The 21,442-nt window shown below is 39.1% G+C and overlaps 1 protein-coding gene across 1 annotated transcript in view; it reads right to left on the reverse strand.

Moving 5' to 3' along the window:
- The window catches only part of igdcc3 (immunoglobulin superfamily, DCC subclass, member 3), a 67,978-nt gene that overhangs the window by 37,413 nt on the left and 9,123 nt on the right, over positions 1-21,442 (reverse strand). The gene's annotated exons all lie outside the window — the stretch shown is intronic.

A 21,442-nucleotide genomic window follows, 5' to 3' on the forward strand; every position in this document is an offset into this window, starting at 1 on the left:
CAGAGCCTGTGAAGTAGCTCTATTCAATGGTCGACGGATAGTGGGTTTCTAAAGGATGATATAATAACTATAGTTGGGAGCAGGAAAAAGATGAAAGCCATTTCATCATTCACCAACCAACCCTTAAAAATGGATTGTTACGGAACTTAAATTCTACGGAAAAATAACAAATATCTAAAGAAATAGGCACATCTAGAATTGAAAATTTAACTATTTTTTCTTCAAGCCAGGTATTCCCCTAGAGTCGTCTAATATTAGTCACTGTTGTGGAAAGCTCTGCTAATATTGATATTCTGCTCTGATCAAACATCCATATAAACATGTGCTGTCAAACCGTACATCGAATCTTCATCTTATATGATCTTTGAGGCCTCCTTAATACAACTGAGAAGCAGATAAAGCTGTGAAATGCAAACTTTGTCAGTACAGTATATGTTTTGCAAGCACTGACTGGCTGTTGTAATAAAACTTTTGACCTTGATATTCCCAAGATTCTCAATCAATAAAAACTACAGTAAGTGCACAATATAAGAGCTCCCTGCTTGAAAATGTACATAGTTTTAAACATAATACTGTGGGAGGAGAGCATTACTAAAGACATGCAATGAATTCATAGAAAATCGTGCACAAACAAAGCAGCATAATAACAAATGGTATAGCACCCCACACAGATCATCTAAATGTCAACCAAAGGACACACACATTCTGTCGACTTCAATTACTGGTCTAGTTTTTCTCTGAATGATTTCTCACTCTTTTCCATGGTCTTGTCTTTAGTGATTCGTCCCTCTTTGATTTCCTATGCGCCATAGCTCAGAATGACAGATATCCTTACTTAAGTGAATTTTTCACATTAGAATATTGTTTTGACTGGAATTTAATTGCCTTTTCTGCTCACGTTGCAAACTAGTTTGCATTAGGCTTTCCGGCAATGTGATTGTCCTTAGTCTGTTGGGTTGATCAATACTGTGGAGCTTGTGTGCACTAAGTTAAATATAGTAAGATAGATGGCTGCTATTAAGGATCTCTGTAGGAGGTGGGGGGAGTTATGCTACAACAGTTATCACTCACAAAAATGCTTTACATTTCCTCTTTATTTACAGAGAAACTTCAAGAAAGACAGAGCTGCTAATGATCAGGCAAATAGAGACCGCTATTTATTGTATTGCAATTAACCACTGCACTCCTGCAATAAATAACACCTGAATGAATTCAGTTGTTTTCTACCGCATATGGCAAACCAATAATTTGTTGGTGCTGTTTCAGAGTTGTGTACGTAATGCTTTTTTGGAATGCTTTGCTGAGTGATACAGTTAATTTGCAAAATCTATATTTTTGAATGAATGTATGCATTTCATGAGTACATATTAGGGTGCACTGAATAAAAACAAACATCCAAGTAAAGTGGGAATTACATATGCAGGGTTTTCACCCAACCTCAGCCAAATGCAAAGGGAGAAAACTATGCTGAGTGTTCAGTATCATGATTTGTTGTCGTCTTCAGACCTGATCACTTTTGATTAACCAAAATTATTTTGTGATTATTTCTAATGGCATCAAGACAGTCTCCTCCATGAACATATCTGTTTCTCTATTTTCTTACTAATTTCTGACTGGACAATCAGAAAAAAAAAAAAAAAAAAAAAAAAAAAAAAAAAAAAAAAAATATATATATATATATATATATATATATATATATATATATATATATATATATGTGTGTGTGTGTGTGTGTATACATATATATATATATATATATATTGTAATGGCAACAGCCAAATACTATGTGAAAATGCTCAGTTTTAGTCAAATAATATCAAATCGCCTTAAAGCCCATAAGTAGCAGCAATAAGCCTCCTAGAAACAAAGGAAAAACATAGATATAGTATATTTATAATAACCATAAATCCTATGGTGGCTTGATAACACTACATTTTTGGCTGTATGTTAATATTATTATAGTGCTTGCCAAAACAGCAGATGATGAACAAACACTTAACAACATAATTAGATTAACGACTCTTATATTGTTAAGTACAAAGTTAGTTACCACCTCCTCAGTGAGTAGAAAGTACTTAAGATACAAAGATAAACACTTCTCTTACACAAAGACAATGTGATGCTCTTTGTGTAGGACTCCAGTGCCACCACACACCACACCCCATCAACCCCCGACCTGTGCCCCTCCCACTCCAGTAACCAACCCCCCCACCCCCTCCTCCTCCTCCTCCTCCTCCCAGCATCCCCTGGTCTCCTGTCCTGCCCCAGCAGCCCCAAATCTCTGCACTAAGCCTCCAACACTCACTTCAGCATGCAGACCCTAATTAAAAAGAGACCCATTAAAGCACAACAGATGCTGAAAATTAAGGGATTATTTAAATCACTCCCAGCCTCGGCTTGGGTAAGATTAGAGACAAGCACGAGAGAGAAAAGAGAAAGTGAGAGGACCAGGGGAGGACAAAAGAGACAGAAGGCTTAAAAATAACATACAAATCAGTACCTAGAAATGTGCTTTATTGCAATAGCTTTATTTGGAATTTGCTGCCATTGTAACGTAACTTTACATGTGAAACTTGTTGATGCTTGAATGTGATGTGTGTTATATACGGAGACTCACAAACAACAATGAACGGATTTAATGTATGGGAACAAAAAAAAAGAGGGGCTTTCATATGATGTAAGGACTAACTTGGCGTAAACCTGCATACTCATTAAACCACTTCAAACATTCTCATGATCATCAGAGAGATGGCTCAAATAGGTTTAAATAGGCTTGAAAAGGACTTCTCTCCAAAGACCTCACCTACTTTGACAGAGAGTTTTCTAAACTGTCCATTTGATCATTTAGTTCACTGTAGAACACACGTCTGTCTTTTTGTTAGCATGTGTGCCCAGAGTTTTAAGTGGTTGGAGAGCATGCTTTGGGATTTGCACCATCTAGTATCTCGCAGGGGTTGATCCTGTGCACGCTATGTATCCTGTATGACACATCCACAGGCATCTGTACAATGAGAAGAACATAGCTGTAATATTATCACTGTAAACACCTACAAGCGCAAACAGAAACGAGGCCTGAGAGACCACTTGACGGAGACCACACAGAGACCAATCAGAAGTCGCACTGAGCGAGTGTACTCTACTGCAGCCAAAAATGTGACTTCAACTCCGCTTGCACTTGTCTTAGTTGCTCTGCCAAATTACCACCAACATTGCATGTGACGACGCTGCAAAAGGCTGAAGTGCTGTTACATTTTTCAGCTGTTCTCCACTAGCCACATACATTTTCTCATATGTTTCTGTCATTTCTTTTCCACAGAGTGACAGAAAAAACCCTAGTTCTGTTGATTTTCTACTTTTATTGTATCAACCAACACCTTCTCATGCTGCAGATTTTGTTGTAGTTACCTGAATTTTTGCATCTTTTTGAACCACCATTATTAGAATATTTGGATAATGTCTAAATGAAGTATACACAAGTCCACATTTTCTTATATTTACATCGGTAGTTGCTTTTCCATCGACCCTCAAATTGCGCGAATATAACTTGCGCATAAAAATTTGCCTAATGGTAAAATGACAATTTCGCCAAAACTCTCATTTATCAATTAAAATGTTCTTTGCTGGCAAGAGGTGTTTTATTCGGCATAGCACAATTGGTATATCATGCAAAACTGCAATGGAAAGACCTTTTTCCGCAACTAGTCACATGAATAAAAAAAAAAAAAAAACGAATGTTGATGGACGGTACAACAAGCGAAGAAGAAGAGTTTTAAAAGAAACATGGACACACCAGGACACACCAGGAAACCGAATCATTTTTTAATTTAGTAAGGGATCGAGAGGTAATATGAAATAATAATGAATATATCTGTAAATCAACACGATATTTGCGTTCGTCGCCATGTTCATGGAATCACTTCTTGTGTCATTTTGTGATACTAAATAAACAAATCATTGCATTTGTAATTTAATGGAAAAACCAACATTTCGCACTTCTGTTTTTTTGGCATTTATTAAATATTGGTAAAGTTTTGCGTATATGTCCAATGGAAAAGCGAATAGTGACAGGTGCCGTTATATCCATTAAATATCCAGAATGTAGTCTAACATGTCCTGCTGGAATATTAGAATGAATCAAAAACACTTGTTCACCCACATAACTGTTAAATCAGACACACCACACATGAGAGTTCAGAAACCAGACTTGCATTTAATGGACTTATGGTAATTTAGATGTTTTTCTTCAGCAGCAGATAAACATGTTGCACAAACTGAAAGTTAATGTGGACTAAATCTGAAAATAAGTGCTAAAGAATCACCAAACAGACTAAAATAAGCTCACTAGCCTCACAAATTATGCCAGCTTCATTAATGCAGCAAGGCCACTGGTTAGCGCAGTGCTTACAGTATGTGTAATTCTCAGTGTAAAAATACTGTAACTACAGAGATAAAAAGGCCATTAAATGAAGACATTGGCTGAGTAGGAAGGTTTTGACAGGGCTGTTATTCATTTTTTCAAGGACGCATTCTATGCAATCCCTCTGAAAAACAGATCATATGACAAATTAAAATTGATCGCAGTCTAAAATCATGAGGCATCACAAGGGAGCAATACATTTACGCACTGGACATGAAATGTTTTTAGAACGGGAGCAAATCCAGCTACTGCTCAACATCACCAAGAGAAGAAACACAACAAATAGCCTAAACACAATTTATTCTGAGTTAGAAAAGAAAAAAATCTCACTTTTTGAATGGAATGATACAAAAAAAGCAGGAAGACATTACTGACACCTATATTGATGGATAAAATAACAATTTGAGCAATATCAATGGGTGTTTTTGTTTAGTTTGTTATTTGTTCTTCTTCCTGTACCAGGGAAACAAAGAGACCTTTCATGCCTTCATCACGTTACCTTTGAATGGGCACAAAGTCAGTGGCGCAAATGTATGAAACAGCCTTGAATATTACAGAAGAGATATGTATCAAGCACTGCCACTAGTGAATATCATTTATTTTCATGGCATTTTGCAACAGGTCAGTGACAATGTGTAGCTGATGCAATAGTGCATCCTTAAAAAACGCCGAACCACAATAGATTGTGCCCTTCTAGGCCACGGCTCTTTGCAGGCTGCCTACATCCTAGTTTCCCTGACTAAATCTTGACATTTAATTATTATTTTTCTTTTGAATATGACAGAAAATAAAACCATTTCTAAAAAGTCATAAATATTTGTAGCACAAAGAGAAATTCAAGTAGTATTCACATGGTTCCTCCTCAATGTATCTATTCATAGTTTACAGGAAATCAACCTTCCTAAGAGAAGACAACACAAAAAATATATTGTCCTCATTGTGATCTATTTTGACAGTCTTCTTTTTCACACCTGAGGCTTTAGACTCACAATGTCATGCTCTATTTCCCCAGAGGTCACATATCTAATTAATTTCACCTATACATCAGCATGCAAGTGTCTGCATTATAATTCTAATGAGATTCCTCTCCCATCGTCGTACCAGTGCATGTGAGCTCATATAAACATGAATTATGTGCTGTCTTTTATTCGATTCGTTCACTGTACACTGGGTACACAAAGGCAAACTGCTCTCCTGTCTCATCCCTTTCTGCAGTTTCAGAGTTTGAAATATTTTTAACGCTTACAGACATCTGGGTTCAGGAAAATGTTTATATTCAAATGGAAATGCCACTAAATACTGCCTTGACTCGTCTCCGCCTCTTGTTTTGTGAAGCCAAAAAAATAAGCGAGGCCCACTGACAGCAGTGGCTCTGAATAAAAACCTGGATGGACATTTGGCATCACAATTCTCCTCAGACCAACACACATTACTTCCCCCTCATTAGAGGACAACTGTTAGTATACGAGGCCACGTTGAGGAGGCCACGACGGATCTAGACTGAAAACTGTTTTCTTTGCAATGCTGTTTCATGATTATTCTTGGCTGGTGAACATATTCAGGAGATTTTTTTTTTTTTGAGAAATTATATATACATTTAATGTATGCATGCTCTTCTCTGAGACTGTTCGATGCTCTGTTGACTCTGATTCTGACAGTGGCTTTGAGTGAGACTAGTATGAACCAGGACTAGATGGATGACCCCACATCTGGCACTCCCATGGGACATCTGAAAGACGCAGGGCGGGACGAGCCTGTGCGCTCCACTGCATCTCACAGCACCCTGAAAACCGGGCTCCCCAAATGTCTGAAACGGCTGTGTAAATCTCGCCCCTTCCTCGGTCCATCCCACACACAAGCAAAGCCCCTGTTGACTGTGAGAGGGAGGTCCTCTGAGCCTCAGCTGTGACGTTCCCAATGGGCATTTAGTTGTCTTTGCCGGATTAAACAGACCTCACATCAGTTTAAAAAATGCCATCCTGCTAGAGTTTACATAAACATGCATGCATTTGTTTAGTGTTGAAATAAGAATTGTGGCAAAAAATAACATGTAATATTAGTTTAAATAATTTTTCATTCTTTTGCATATATTAGCTACTGTAAGTCTGTATCATATAGAGAATAAGTCACATTTTTTCATTACACAGTTCTTTCCAGTTGTTTTCCTCATTCTTTCAATCTTATGGGCAGTTCAAGAGGCCTGAAATAAGGTCAGTTTAAAGGTTGAACTTCACAATTTGACAGTTTAAGAGGTTACAACGGAGAGTACCCATGTGACTTCACTAAAGGGATGAAGTGCTCTAACACATGAGCTAGGAGTCAAGGATTAAATTTGTGTAATAAAACTTTTAACCAGCAAAAATATGTGAGGGCACAGTGAGTTTTTCAAAGCGAAGTAAAAGAAATGTGGTCTGAAATTCTTTCCACCTTCCAAATACTTCATACATCCATTAAAACAACACTAATGGCAGCTGTTATTGTTCATCTTTGTAGTGCATATCTCCGGCTTCCCAATTTTTGCAAGCCTTGCATTGCTGTTATCTGAAACAGCCAGGCACACTGTTTATTTGGCAAAGAGCAAGATAATACTTTGTCAAATATCATAGTGTTGTATAACATTCAATGCATTGTGAAAAAGATTTTGCATTGAGTAGCTATAGCAATTAGATTTATCTAGCTTTAAACCAAGCAGTAAAGCAAAAGCCTATATGTAGATTTTCTGCTACATAGATGTGTATGTCCTCAAATCTTCATTTTGGCAGTGGTGAATGAAGATAGCAATCTCTGTGTGAATAGCACACTTCTAAGCTTATCCGTTTTATGCAGGCCAACCATCATTTTAGACCGCTTTCTCTCTTTGTCCATTCATTGCGTCACTTGATCCTAATCTTAAATAAGCGTGGACAGGCAATTATGGCTTTAAAAATGAAAATGTTTCCATTATTTCACCAAGAATAGTCTTTTGCACAAGTTTAGCCAAATAAAAATGAATAGTTCTCACCACAACACCTGCTCTATTTACCTTGGCAAAGATAAGAGGGAGTTTATCTGCGAATGGAGGTTGGAAATGTAAAGTAATAGACTAGAATCCTGTTTGTATGTTATAAACACATGTGACAAACTGTAAAGGAGCGTGACTATGGTCATGAATAGACTTCATAGGTTATCTTTTTAAACGAGTGTGTGAGGTGGTGACAGAATCAGGTTCATTCATTTCTTCAAAATTATCCATGTCACTTGGATACCAGCCCTTGGAAACGCTGTCACTTTACACTTCGCTTAGAACACGTGGGCACACTTATTCACGCTTGATGGCTTATATATGGCAAAGGTGGACAGACCTGCGCACACTTACTGACATGCACAAAAATTAGTTTCTCTGTGTCTTTCCTGTGTGTGCACGCACACACACAGACACACGTACAATCACTCACAGCGCTCTCTGCTCCGTCAGGTCTACTGACAGCAGTAATGAGTTTCTTCTCTGTGTAAGCCAACTGGCACCCACTCAAGGGAATTTTTCAGGCTGAATTGCGGCCATTAATCACAATCCCGGGCAACACTGTGCCATCACATGTGTGGCAAACAGACATGCGTTCGCAGGGGGCAATGGGAATACAACATAGCAAAGGAGGAGCTAGCGATTGTCTTGAAGACAGCAAGGAATGAGAAGAACCATAAAAATCTAATAACGCTTAATAAACCATCTTACTGAGGGTGAATGTGGGTCCTGGCTCATACTGAGGTAGATGACGGATAAAGACAGAAAGCAGCAAAAGAGCAGATGCTCCAATCTGTAAATATGAGCTCAATTACAGCGAAGAGACATGCCATAACATCAATCACAACCAACAAGAGATAGCTGAGATACTTGTGGCAGCCAATCTACACCTCTAACAACTTGTAGCAGAGAGTGACTGATATGTTTTTTTTTTAAGTGCTGATAACGATTGGTGGTTGTGAGAGACTTCTAACTGGTGTTTGGAACCAAAATAAATTTGCAGTAAAATGATCATCTTGTGAGCTTTTATAATAACACCAACAGAAATATTGGTTGAAATGCTGTTAAATTGACTGAAGAGAGGAAAGTATGACATTTCCAGAATATTTATTGTGAGTTTTCACGGTGAACTGGAGGGATTGTGAAAAATAAGCACAAATAAATAAATATCCCTTCCTCATTTCATTGCTGAGAGGCTATTACTCAAGATGTGCAATCAATCAGATGGATACAGACAGAGAGAAGCATATTTTAAATTAATGTATGACATAAAAAAAAAAAAACACTGACATCAACAATCATAAAACTGTGAATATTGGATCCAGCTACTGGGAATGGGAATGAACTTCTATTTGTAGAATAAACATATCAGGGCAGGGACAGCAAGCACTTGCCCTAGTGTGTTGAACAACCTACATAAATGCATAATAAGGACAAAGAAAGACTAGAATAATAAAGGACAATTCCAGGGCAGCTATATTATGGCCTTAGAAGCTGATGGCATTGAATGATACAGGGGGAGCAGCAGCTGTAAATGAAAAAAAAAACCAACAAAAAAACCCACTGCCTCATTTTGTGACAAGATATTGTCACCATGACATCCTCTCTTTAGACAGCTGGAAGCTCAAGTCTGCATCATATTCTTTTCCTTTCCTTTCCCTCCCTCTTTCTGTCCATTCAGGCTGCCAGCTGACTGCGGTCACCAGGGATATTACTGCCCCTTACTGATGTGAGGAACTAAGCCTCCCATTCGCCTCCAATTTATGGTAATGTGCAGTCAGTAACCCCCGGCTCCTTTGTACGCACATGTGCGACTCTTTGCCACGCCCACTGCGTGGAGTCGTCTAGCTCACACGAATCCAACAGGAAAATAAACCAGCAGCAACGAGCAGAGGAGATAGGAGAGGCAAGTGCAGGGCTTGTCATAACCACTTAGTGTTACATGACAGTGGGTGAGAAATGAAAGCCCTTTGTCTCTGCCTTTACCTATAGTGTATGTGCGGACAAAGACTGCACATCCGCTGCTGCAATGGCATATCTGCTCCATCAGATAATGATATACGATTTCCAGGATTTCAGTAAACAAAGAGCAGCTCTGGATAAATATAAATTCAGGACATTCGTTGTCTATAGGGAAAAAAAAAAACAAAGCTTCGAATAAAGAAGTAAAATCCAGGTTTTGTTCATGCAATTCTTTGCTGCGGGGCAAATACCCCACTATGTAGAGACTACGATTACTTACACATTAACATAAATATATATATATATTTTTTTGTTTGTTTGTTGTTGGGGTTTTTTTGGAGGGGGGGTATTTATCTATTCACTATTAGGTGTATTAGTGAGTGCCTTTGCATTGCAAGTAATCACTGTCATTGTAGATTAAAATGCATCTCATTTAAAAGTCACATACAGTATTAAAATCTAAACCATAAAGATATTTGGTCTTCTATCATAATACACAAAATAGGAGCAAGGAATTCCCATTTGAGGTGCTAGAACTGCATGTTTACAATTTTCACTTAAAAATGACCAACTGCATATCAAAACAGAGTCCCATTAATTTCCTGCTAATCTATTCATTAATTTTAAGTGTTATGGCTCCAGAAGGTTTACTGTATTTTATAAAGATATGAATACAATACATCAACTAATATTTCAACCACTAACTTGAAATGACAGTGTTTGCCATTAGATTTCTTTGTGATAAGAGAAACAAGGCTTGATCACTGACGTTGACTGAGAGCACAAATACAACCTGTAGTGGAGGTTCCCCGACACTCCCTCGTCTAGTTTTTTTTCCTGCAGTGGATGGGAGGAGCAGAACCATAAGCTGTCAGACATAAGCACATATCACAGGCTCCTCCAACCTGCCATCAGCCAGCTAACCCTCTAAACCTGTCTTCCTACTCACAAATAATGCCTACGCTGGCAAATGGAGAGGGCTATTACACTACTAGCATCATGTTTCATCTTTTCACGCTGAGGCAATGAAATGGTCCGCCTTATGACTTACTAACACACTACATGAAACCACTTCTATAAAAAAAAAAAAAAAAAACATTCATAAAAATGATTAAGGACTGTAGTTGGATGGACGATACAAATTCTTTATATGATTATCACATAAACACATCTCATCCTGTTAGCAGCTTTAGAAAGAAGGCTGTTAGTAGCATCCTTTATGATGAATCCTACAATTGTTACTACATCATTTTAAGTGGGAATTAAATTAAACATTTACACTGTGCTTTAAGTGGGAGAATACTCTCAGTAACATATGTATGTGCTAAAGGAATGCACATTACACTGTAGATTTGTAGTTTGAATGTAGTTTTTTGTACCAGCAGTGGTCCTGGGTATGTACAGTCACTGACCAGAAGCCTGTGCCAAAGAGTGCACATGTCCATGTCAGCGCGTTTATTTGATGTTAAGCATAGGTAATGTTCATGTTACAGTGATGAATTACGAGTGTGGGGTCAGGGGAGCAGTTTTCTGGCATGTTCTAATAGCAGAGGCGTGCTTCTTCAAGCTAAGCAAGCCTGCCGGTGTTGCTTTGAATCTTGCTGCCTGTCGAAAGCTGCCCTTGAAACAAAGCTGGCGGGGTCAAGAGGTCATGGCACAGCATCGGAATGGAATGTTCCTTCCTGGTTCAAGGTCCAGCCTCTAGAGCCAGAGGGGCCCAGAGATCATATGAGACCACCGACACATGCTCCATATCTCCACGTTCATCCCTGCCTGGTTTACTGATGGCAGCTTATTTTCCTGTGGCTTCTTCAGCTACCACGCTAAGCGCTCAAATCAGCACTACGCTAGGTCACCTACATTTCCCCATTGTTGTAAAATAGTAGGTGCTGTAATTCCCTTCACTGTCAGTACAGAAAGGCATTTGCTGGCACACTAGGTGATGTAACCCTGTGTCATAACATTGTGGATTTGACAAGTATCAGGTATATAAGAAGTTGACACTCCTTCTATTTTAACTGTAGATTTTCCTCATGCGTAGTGGTAGCAGAACATCGAGTTGTTTCTTGTTAAATGGCATGTTCACCAATAAATGATCAAACCTCATTCATTTATTTTAATTCAACACTGAACTCTCTAATTAATTAAAAAAAATATATATATATATATATATTTGAATGAGTTAGTATTTGTCAGGTTCCTCTATCAATGTTTACATTTCTATACTGCTAAGTTTGCAAATGCTAACAATGTAGGTGTGCTCCTATGCTACTTCCTGTCTCAGTTTGCATCGTTTCATTAGGGCTGAAACGACTAAAAACATATTAAAACGCTCCACTTTTTTTGCTGCTGAAAAGTATGAAAGCATCAGATCAAACTAGTCTTAATTTCACACAAAATTTACATTAACTGCTATACATTTCTATTAGTGTACATAATAATCAAAAAAACTACATGGTCTTTAATATATTTCACTTACATTCATTTCCTCAAATTTATAAACGTTGATGAAACTGTGATGTTGTAATGAAAGCAAATTTCCTAATTCACTTATTTTCTTTAAACTTGGACAGTTTGCTTTAGTCTAATTTTTTTTTTTTAGAAAACCACAGTTTATTGGCTTGCGTACAGCATCATCATGTACTGAATCCAAACCCCATGATACTTACTGAATCACCAGACTGTTGCATCATTAGCCTCCAAAAAGTGAGACACGCTAACAGAACTCCAGATATCGCTCACAGGTTGTTGGGAGGAAACTGGCCATCTCAGAAATCTTTTTTCCAATACCAGCAGCTACCTCTTGTAATTGGTTCCTGTGGAATTTATTTTGTCCCTGGAGGCTCCAGACACACACAAACAGACTGTTAACACTTGCTGTATGACAACTATTGGGCAAAAGAAAGCCGTCATTGATTTTAACTTAAAGTATTGATATCAGCGGTTTTTGTAGTAAATCCCTCATGAAGAATTTGATTGTGATGAAAAGTGTTTGTAAATATTGGAATAAACCAAACCAAACTTTTGGCAGAGAAAATTTGTTGTCTCACACTGATCATGGGTTACAATATGTTTCATGGTCATAAAACATTCCTCTTTTAATTTTATTTGATATTTCTGCTACCACATACTTACAGTTGAATTATACTTTGAATAGCTGACTTTTATTCACAGAACAGTTAAGCCTGCACGGCAAAACATAAACCCGATGAAAAACATCCCAGTTGACAGAGACAAATACATGTCCTTTCTGAGCGAGTGAAAATGTGCTTATTTTGCGCTTGCTCTTCCAAGCTGCTGCGTTGCCTGTTTGGAAAGGGCAGGGTTAGAGCTGTGATGCTGTGGCAGGTTTCGGCTACCTTATTTCACTGTGAAAGCCAAGGTCACTGCCACTGCCCTGGGGCCATCACACAGGGGGATGGGGTCCCACTAAGGAAAGGAGCAGGAGGCTGAGCGTTGGAGGAGGGGAAACGGTATGGGAGGAGAGTAAAAAAGGGGAGGGGTATTCTGCCCTAGTGCACACAAAAAGGTCACCGTTTCCCAGATAAACCCCCCTCTCCATCGTTGAGCCCCCCATGACCTCTGACCCCTCTATTTCTAAGTCAGTGGTGAAACAGAGAGAGGAGGAGGGGGAGGGATAGTGCAAGGGGAAACACACCCACCCAGAGTCAGCAGTGACAAAAGGGGGCCTCAGCCACCGTGAGATGAGTTGGTCAGGAGAACAAACGCTCAGGCCACCATCACAAAACAGAGCCACCAGAGGCTGCACATCTCCACAGCCTCTGCCTGTTCCCAGCCACTCCACTGCCCTGCATTTCACAACTAACAATAGATGCTGCTCAGCTCCGAGAGGTACCCCAGTACACACAAATACACACAGAGTGGAGAGGGGAGAGGTGGCTGAGGCCCAAAGGAGAGCTACTGCCTGCCCATCACTGACTGGTCTTTGTCTCTGACTCTTCTGCTTATTGGCCACCAGAGAAAGATTTCTTGATCCCTGCTTAAACAGAATGGAAAACTGGACACCCACACAGGGGCCCTGTGTGTGCCTGTGAATAACTTAGGGCTGTCGATAACACAGCAAAATCATGTTTTCACTGCAACTACTAGTGGCAGGAAGTAATCATCACCTTTGGTTTCATCTTCTGTCCAACTTGGTTATTATTTTACATTTTTGTACATGCAATACAAAATGTCTGCCAAAGGAGAAGACAGGAAGAGGGAGTTTTGGTGTTTTTATTGGTGGATGGTGCAGACCCTGTAAAGGCTTTTAACTGCACAATCTGGTCATAAAGGCTCTGTTAAGTGTAGTGAAGCGCGGTGACGGGGCAGCAGCAAGCACTAGCCAAGTCCCTAGTGAAGCTTGAAATCACAGGAACACCAACGTACACACAATACACACTAATATCCTCATCATTTGGAAAAAGCTCCATTGCCTAAACTCATTTCTTTCTGCCTAACCTTCACCTTAACCTCTAAATGAAACTCAAACATAGATGCTTAAAGGAGTGAAAACTCATGTGTAAAGATCTTGAACTCAAAAATATACACATATAGGAATCAATACTCATCTAAATATAAATGCATTAGATCTATCATTAATGCACTGTTATAACACGGCATAGACTTGGAATGGAGCCCACATAGGATTTGTCTGCATCAAAGCAGGTTAATGAAAAAGCTCTGTGTATAAATTGTAAAGCCAGACTCCAGCATTTGGAGAATGGTTCGCCCTGTCCCACCTTTGGCCTGGCCTCTGCTCCCTTTCCTTTCACCTTTCCCCTCTATTACTGAAGAATTCCTCCCATGAGCCTTAAAAGCAGGCAGAAGGAATTTTTGGCCCCCTTTTCATTTGTTTGCTTGAGAATAGCTCGGATGGTCCAGGAACATCCGGAGACCAACACACACTTCATTAACAAGAGTCCCACTTTGTGCAGTGCTGTAATACAGGCTTACCCACTGGGGGACACATACAGACACACCCACACTGAAGACTGTACCTGTAATCCTCAAAATGAACAGGATGACCATGTACGGTCAGATGTTAAAGCCTAGATGTTGAGCATCTTTAAATAACTCTAACAAACCAATGTGTTTTTTAAGTCCAGCCTGTAACAGTTAGTTCAAGGTTAAATTGAAAGATGGCAGATATATTATCTGAATTATCTACAGTGTACACAGCTGATATGAGCAGTAGCTGAAAAAGTTGACACAATAGCCGGAGGGTCGACCGTTCAGTGATAACATCGAAGTCTGCAAACACTGTTTCGCTGTTTTGGATACCAGTGTCCAATACGAAATTACATGAAAATTGATGTCAAAAGGGAGTTTTTTATATAGCTGCAGTCTACAATATTACAAACCAGGACTCTTCCATTCTTCCACAGAAAAATCACAGTATTTTTTCATGAATCTCTCTGCTTTATCTGAAAAGAACAGTTTAAGGTGTTTTGGTTTCAGTGCCAAATTGTTGCTAGAAAAATATTAAAATTCATTATTTATTTCATTATTTTCACTGACTGATCGTATTTATTCTCTTCCATATTATTTATTTCTCTGCTTTGGTGGGTTTACGACAGTTATCATTCATTTGTGGATGGTTTACATCAAAGTAAATGTCTAGTTCTGCATAGTCATTCATACACTATATATGTTTTTGACACATAATGGGTATTACATACAGTCATGCCCATAATGATCTTGGCCGTGACACAAAATGTGTAATTTTCTCTCTGTACACCACCACAATGGATATGAAATGAAACAAGATGTGAATTAAAAAGTGTGAATTTGCAAAAATATTGCATTAACCACTTATGAATTGCAACCATTATGAACATAGTTGCTCCATTTCAGAGACTCAAGGATAAGTGGACAACTGACTTACAAGCATTTTCATGTCCAGATGAAGCAGTAACATCTTGATTACATCACTTCAATTCTATTGTGGTAGTACACAGAGGAAAAAAAAATACAAATTAAAATTATGTCACTGTCCAAATACTTATGGAGCTGACTGTATGTACTGCATGGACCAGTATGTTTCATGTTTGTTTATATGCATATGAATTATCATGTAAAACATTTGGCCACAAACCTAATTCTTGTGTAAACCTCTGTGTGAAACTAAGTCTCTAAATGCCACTTGTTATTTCATCACTAGGCATAAGTAGGATTATAACCATGTTGTGTCGTTTATTTATCCAGGAAGGTTTCATTGAGAAGCAAAAATCTCTTGTACATGTTAAACATGGAGGCAGAGGACCTGGAGGAGCAGCCAACCCAGCTGCTTCTCCTCTCCTCAGTATCCCTTTCTCTAGTTTAGTAGCTTGATTTGCCAAGTGATGGTGTTTACAGTCAGATATTTTTAGAGCATAATGGTGTCCGTTCTGCTCCAAGCAGTAGCATATCATCTTAAGAGGCAGCTCCTCTATCACAGAAGGCTGTTAAAGGTCTATATATGCATGTTTGTGCACCATGCATGTCTGAGGTCCTGTCAACATACCTGAAGATTTAAGCATGTAGGCAGCCGGTGTGCCCTTGATTTTTGCTGTATTAGCTATTCATTCTTGACATTTAAATGCGCACTGTCTGTAATTCTGAAGTCATGGAGCATTTATGTTTTGTCTTGGTGTATTCACAGCATTATCATTTTTATTAATATTATAAGGTAATGTAAAGATAGATTTACTAATGGGTATTTAATGAATTAATGACTAAATTTCTTATTACTGGCTACTAATTATTCTCACTGAAACCTGATTTATCAACACATATTTAACAAAAAGCCATAGTTCTCCACCGTTTAACAGTAATCAAAGACAATATGGCACACTGTAAGCATTTCCCTGCTGACTTTCAATGCTTCAAGGTCAATTACATGTCAGCATCAGGAGAAACAGAGATTCACAGTGCCACTTTTCTGCAGCATAGACAAGCTTACACATTTGTCAATGCAAATATGCATTTTCATTAGGGACACTCACAGTTGCTGTTTATTCAGCTCCTTAAGCAGCCCGTGGAATACAAACAATATCATTACTGACATACGCAAAGACAAAGAGAAAGAGAGACAGTGGGAGGACATGAACAGTGACGTATCCTTCTTCTTTCCTTTAAGAATGTCACACAGAATACTGTATAAAAAAAGAAGAAAGTAGTACAATTCCTTTTTTGTTGCCGTCCCTCTAAATAAACCCATAGAAAACATGCACCATCAGACAATGAGATCTGAGTATTTACTGTGCAGGTGTACAACAATAAATCAGCCTCTGGAGTAATTACACAGCACATCATCCCATCGACCCATCTCATCAGTACGTTAAAAAGCCCCTTCTTGGTAAATCTCTGCGACACACTGGTGGACAGATGGAGGGGGGCTGACGACACAACAGGAGGCAAACTACAGTATACCAATAAAACTATACCAATACAGTATGGGACAAAAATAACCACTCTTCCTCAAAATACCATAATGGATGACATGTTTAATACACACAAGACAAACATGTACTATGTTTTTTGCCGGAACGCATCTTTGTTTTTCAAGGACTACAAGGAAACAATAAGAGATTCCATGCTTAAATGTCAGAATGTGATGACTTGCATTGTGGTAACGGAGCAGAGCTAAGAGGGTAGGAGGGGGACAGAATGAGGGCGGGGTTTGGCTCAGAGACAAAGGGAGCTACAAGGAGATGTAAGGATGGCGCTTCAGCATTCACCCAGGCATGAGGCCATGAAAGGGGCGGGGACAGAGAGGTCAGAGGGTGATAGATAGCCAATCCTGACCCTCCAACAAATGCACGCGCACAAACACTCACACAAGCTAACGGGAAGTCCTCATAAATAACTCTCACTGACCACAGTCTGAGTCTGGGTACATGCAACTGGCAGACCTCTCACAACTGCCTGTTAAAGCAGTTTGTTTCCGCAGTTGCAGGTGGAGTTTTTATCATACCTTCTATCCCCCTGGTTGAAGAATCAGCCTATAAGCCACACTAATTTACATTTAGACCCCTCAGAGGAGTTCAATTCACACAAATGGGAGGCATGAGTATAAACTGAGACACTTTTACAGGCATACTCTGTCTTCTCCTGTTTCATCCATTACAGCCCCCTGGGTTCCTCTGTTTCATTAAAGTCTCATTCAGAAGCCCACTATTATAACGCCATACAATTCACCGTGACAATTTGAAGACTAAACAAGGTGGAAATCATCATTCATCAGCCACAGGCTCTACACAAATACTGCCACAGTCCAAGTAAATAAAGCTTAATAAGCACGGTCATAACATTTATTGTATTGTTTTTTCACTACTGGTGTTCACTGCTCTCATGTTTACATTGACTTTGAATTTTCTCGGTACACTTCATATTCTGTTTGCAAATCTTTTTCCTGAGGTCAACCACACTCTCTCTTTATGAATGAGACTGGGAAAAAAATAAATTATTCCCTAACAAAGCATCAACTCTTTCCAATTAATTCCACACAATAAGACAAAAGCAAGTCATTTCAATTGATCCTAAAAGCTATTTTGTAACAGGGGGCTTTTGTAGTGTGTTGCCTGGTGACGCTGGTGTGCTGTGGGGGGAGGGGCAAGGACCCTTGCCGGGTCCACTGTTGCAGTCTTGTCATTCATCCAGATGATGAAAAGCTTCCTGAACCTAAGCTAATAAGGAGATCCTAGAGAAACTGAGGAGAGAGTGAGAGAGAGAAAGAAGAAAAAACAACCATCAAAGAGATAATATTTGGGAGAAAAAAAGGGGTTTCCTGGACTGACCGCCGATTTAGAGGGCCAACGGGGAGTCCGTCCTATACCAGCCCCCGACCGTGAGCTCACACAAATGGTTGTCAAGCAAATGAAAAGTGAAATTTATGGAGGGAGGTAGTGTGGAGGCTAAGAAGAAGGCTCCGTCCACTGGGAGAGCAATAAAGAAGCTTCAGTAATCACACCACCCATTGCATCACAGTGGTACAAGTCAGATCTCTGTTGTCAGAGAGACTATAACACAGCAAAAATTACCTCAAAGATACAAAGAGAGCATCAGGGTTGACAAACACTGAGGAAACAGGAAGAAACAAACACCAGTTAATAATCTCTGAAAGGATAACATTTACTTGTAGTTTTGGGTAATTTCTCTTAATGGGCAGAATGAGAATACTTGATCATGAATAAATGATGTCCTGTGCCGAAGTCTGAACCCCAAAGATGATGAAACGGACCATAAATTGCCCAACACTGTAGTTAACCACAAAAATTAAGCTCCTGTAAGGCCTATTACAAGCATTTGACTTATATCAAAGAGAAAGTAAAGTGTGATTAACGGGGCACCTGAAGGCACTGAATCGAAATCTGGGCACGGCGTGAGTGAGTTCCTTCTGCCTGTTGAAAATGTACAGCGTAGATGAACGCAGAGCCTTTTGATTATGACGCAAGACATTATTCCCACAATAGAGACACTAAAACATCCCTGCGTCCCATCATTACCCACCAAGCACATCTAAGCGTGCAATGAAAGCCTTGTTAATTGTCTTCAATAAGCCCGAGGGCAAATTTCACAATGAGTGTGAAATGATAACCCCCCCCCCTCCCTCCCTCCCAAAAAGTTGTCATATTAAAAGTAAAATCACATCAGTGCTATTAAATGGAACCTCTCTCAACTGGTGTACTATTAGTGACATTTTTAGCGGGCATTTATGGGTAATATGGGGACATTTTACAGTCAGAAGTTCATATCTCACGTGTCCCTTTGAAGAGTCTCTGGAGGATTATTTCACAGTGATAGCTTCTAGCTGCCTTGATAGAACAGAGACTCCATTAAGAAGGAACAGAGTCTCATTACAGCGAGGACTTCCACATTCAATGCCCCTCCAAAGGACTGCTTAACATGCTCAAAAGGTCAGAGGACACGGGTCAAGTTGTGACTTACAGTAATACTTTGGTCCTTTCCTGATCAATATGAGTCAAGCAGCTGGAAAATATCTACAGGAAAGAAAAGCTCATGCAACCAAAACACAATCAATGAACTATGAACGATTTAAACTTGAGCTGTGATTCAAACACATGTATTCCAGTGCGGAGGGTTGTTCCAGGGGCTCATACTAAAGTCATGAATTAAAAGCACAACCTTAAAGTACACTGCACTATTTTAAGATCTGCAATCAAAATGCTGTTGTGATCAGCTACAAGAGAGTAAAGAGAAAGGAGTCATCTGCATATATAAAGAAGCCATTCTATATGTTTACAAAATGTGCAAAGTTAGTCATATTGCTGCTTAAATATGCATCCCTTTTCTTACAATATAAAACTGCAATATTTCAAAACCACACAAATTCACAATATAGCAGTTTCATTCATTTTAAGGCTAAGTGTAAAAATGAAAACAGTCTGACTGTAATCACTACAGAATGATGCTGAGAATCTCAGTGCTGTAGCTTATGACTGCAACTTGTGGATCTACTAACAAAAGACTGAGAGAGTACATGCAACAACAACAACAACAAAAATGAAAAATGTTAATGCAGTGTATTTGCAAGTGGTACTTATCTCATACTTTGTGTACCAGCATGTCAACCTGGAAAATAAAAAAACTAGGGTGCCATATCAACACAGAATCATAACTGTGACTTTACTTCAACCAAGGCCCCACAGTCATTTAATGAGAATCAGAGTCCTTTTATTGCCATTCAAACACATTTAAAAAGACATAGAGCAATGAAAAGTGTCTCCCAGGACCAGTGTAGTAATAAATAATATAATGTAAAGCAGTATTTAAAAATATTAAGTGAAAGCCAATAAAAACAAGTTAAAGTGCCAAAATGTTGGATAAGGTGCAGAATCCAGTTGTTTCATGAATTCATGTTCATAATCTTCACAGCCTTGGGAAAGAAGCTGTATTTAATGCTGTGCAGCACAATATCTCACAATGTTAAAAATAGCCCTCCTCTTTTTATGGAGTGGATCCACCAAGTTTCATGAAAATCATTACTGTCATTTTTATATTGACTGACAGACAGACAGATAGAAACACACACAAGTGACAATATAAACTCTATGGTGGAGGTAACAATGTGCAAAAACAATGACTACAAGCTGACCTTTTAAAGAAAAGCCCTTTAGGGTGCTTTAAAAGGTTGTTTGTGTTTGACAGCGCCAGCCACTGAGCAGAAGTGACTTTTCCCGTCGGTCAGAGAGACATCCATGCGAACCTCTCTTTCCCACTGAGTGGAAAAGCTGTATTGCCTACAACAGCACAGCAGTATGCTGTCTACACACAGCCCAGGAATCAACAGGCTTCTGTGAGCCTTTGTCCATCCCTGTGTTACAAAACATATATAACAGAGCCTTCACAAAGTCTTAACTAAGCACTGTGTGCAATGGTAAAATATCAATAAAGCCAGTGCTGCAGCATCTCAGCATGTCCACAGAGGAATGCACACATCCATGATGCGTTTAATTTAAAGAAAGCTGAGACATGCACTGTATGTGTGAGAGAGACGACAAAGAGAAGCACTAAAGCAGAAAGCAGGGAGAGAGACAGATTGTCTCCCTATGATATGAGAAGCATGTTTTAAATGAGCCTCAGGAACAATGATGAGAATTAAATGCTGAGATAGAAAAAGTAAAAAAAAAAAAAGAAAAAAAAACAGAGATTGTGATGGTCAAGCCAGAGAAAATTTATCATGACGCCTTTGAGTGGGCTGCTGGGTTACTCTGAGTTTAATGCCCTCTTACAAAACAGCTCAGAGATTCTCAGCGTGAGCGCTTGTTAATGCTAAACTCAAAGGATTGAATTTCTAAGCAGCACTGTAGATGAGCATCACAAGTTCATTACACCCAAACAATGATATTAAAATATTCAAATGTCTCCACAGCCAAGGTTATTAAACACGTTTACAGAGCATGCAGAGCAACACACTAATGAGAGTGACTGCACTGGGATGTACTAACTTGGTGTTTTTTCATTACAGTGTTTACATTTAAGTGTGCGGTTGTGGGTGTAGTTCCTTCTTGTTTCATGTAAGCATTTCCTGAACATCATTTTCTGACACTAGGGAATTA

Source organism: Sphaeramia orbicularis, chromosome 3, assembly GCF_902148855.1.
Source record: "Sphaeramia orbicularis chromosome 3, fSphaOr1.1, whole genome shotgun sequence".
NCBI lineage: Eukaryota > Metazoa > Chordata > Actinopteri > Kurtiformes > Apogonidae > Sphaeramia > Sphaeramia orbicularis.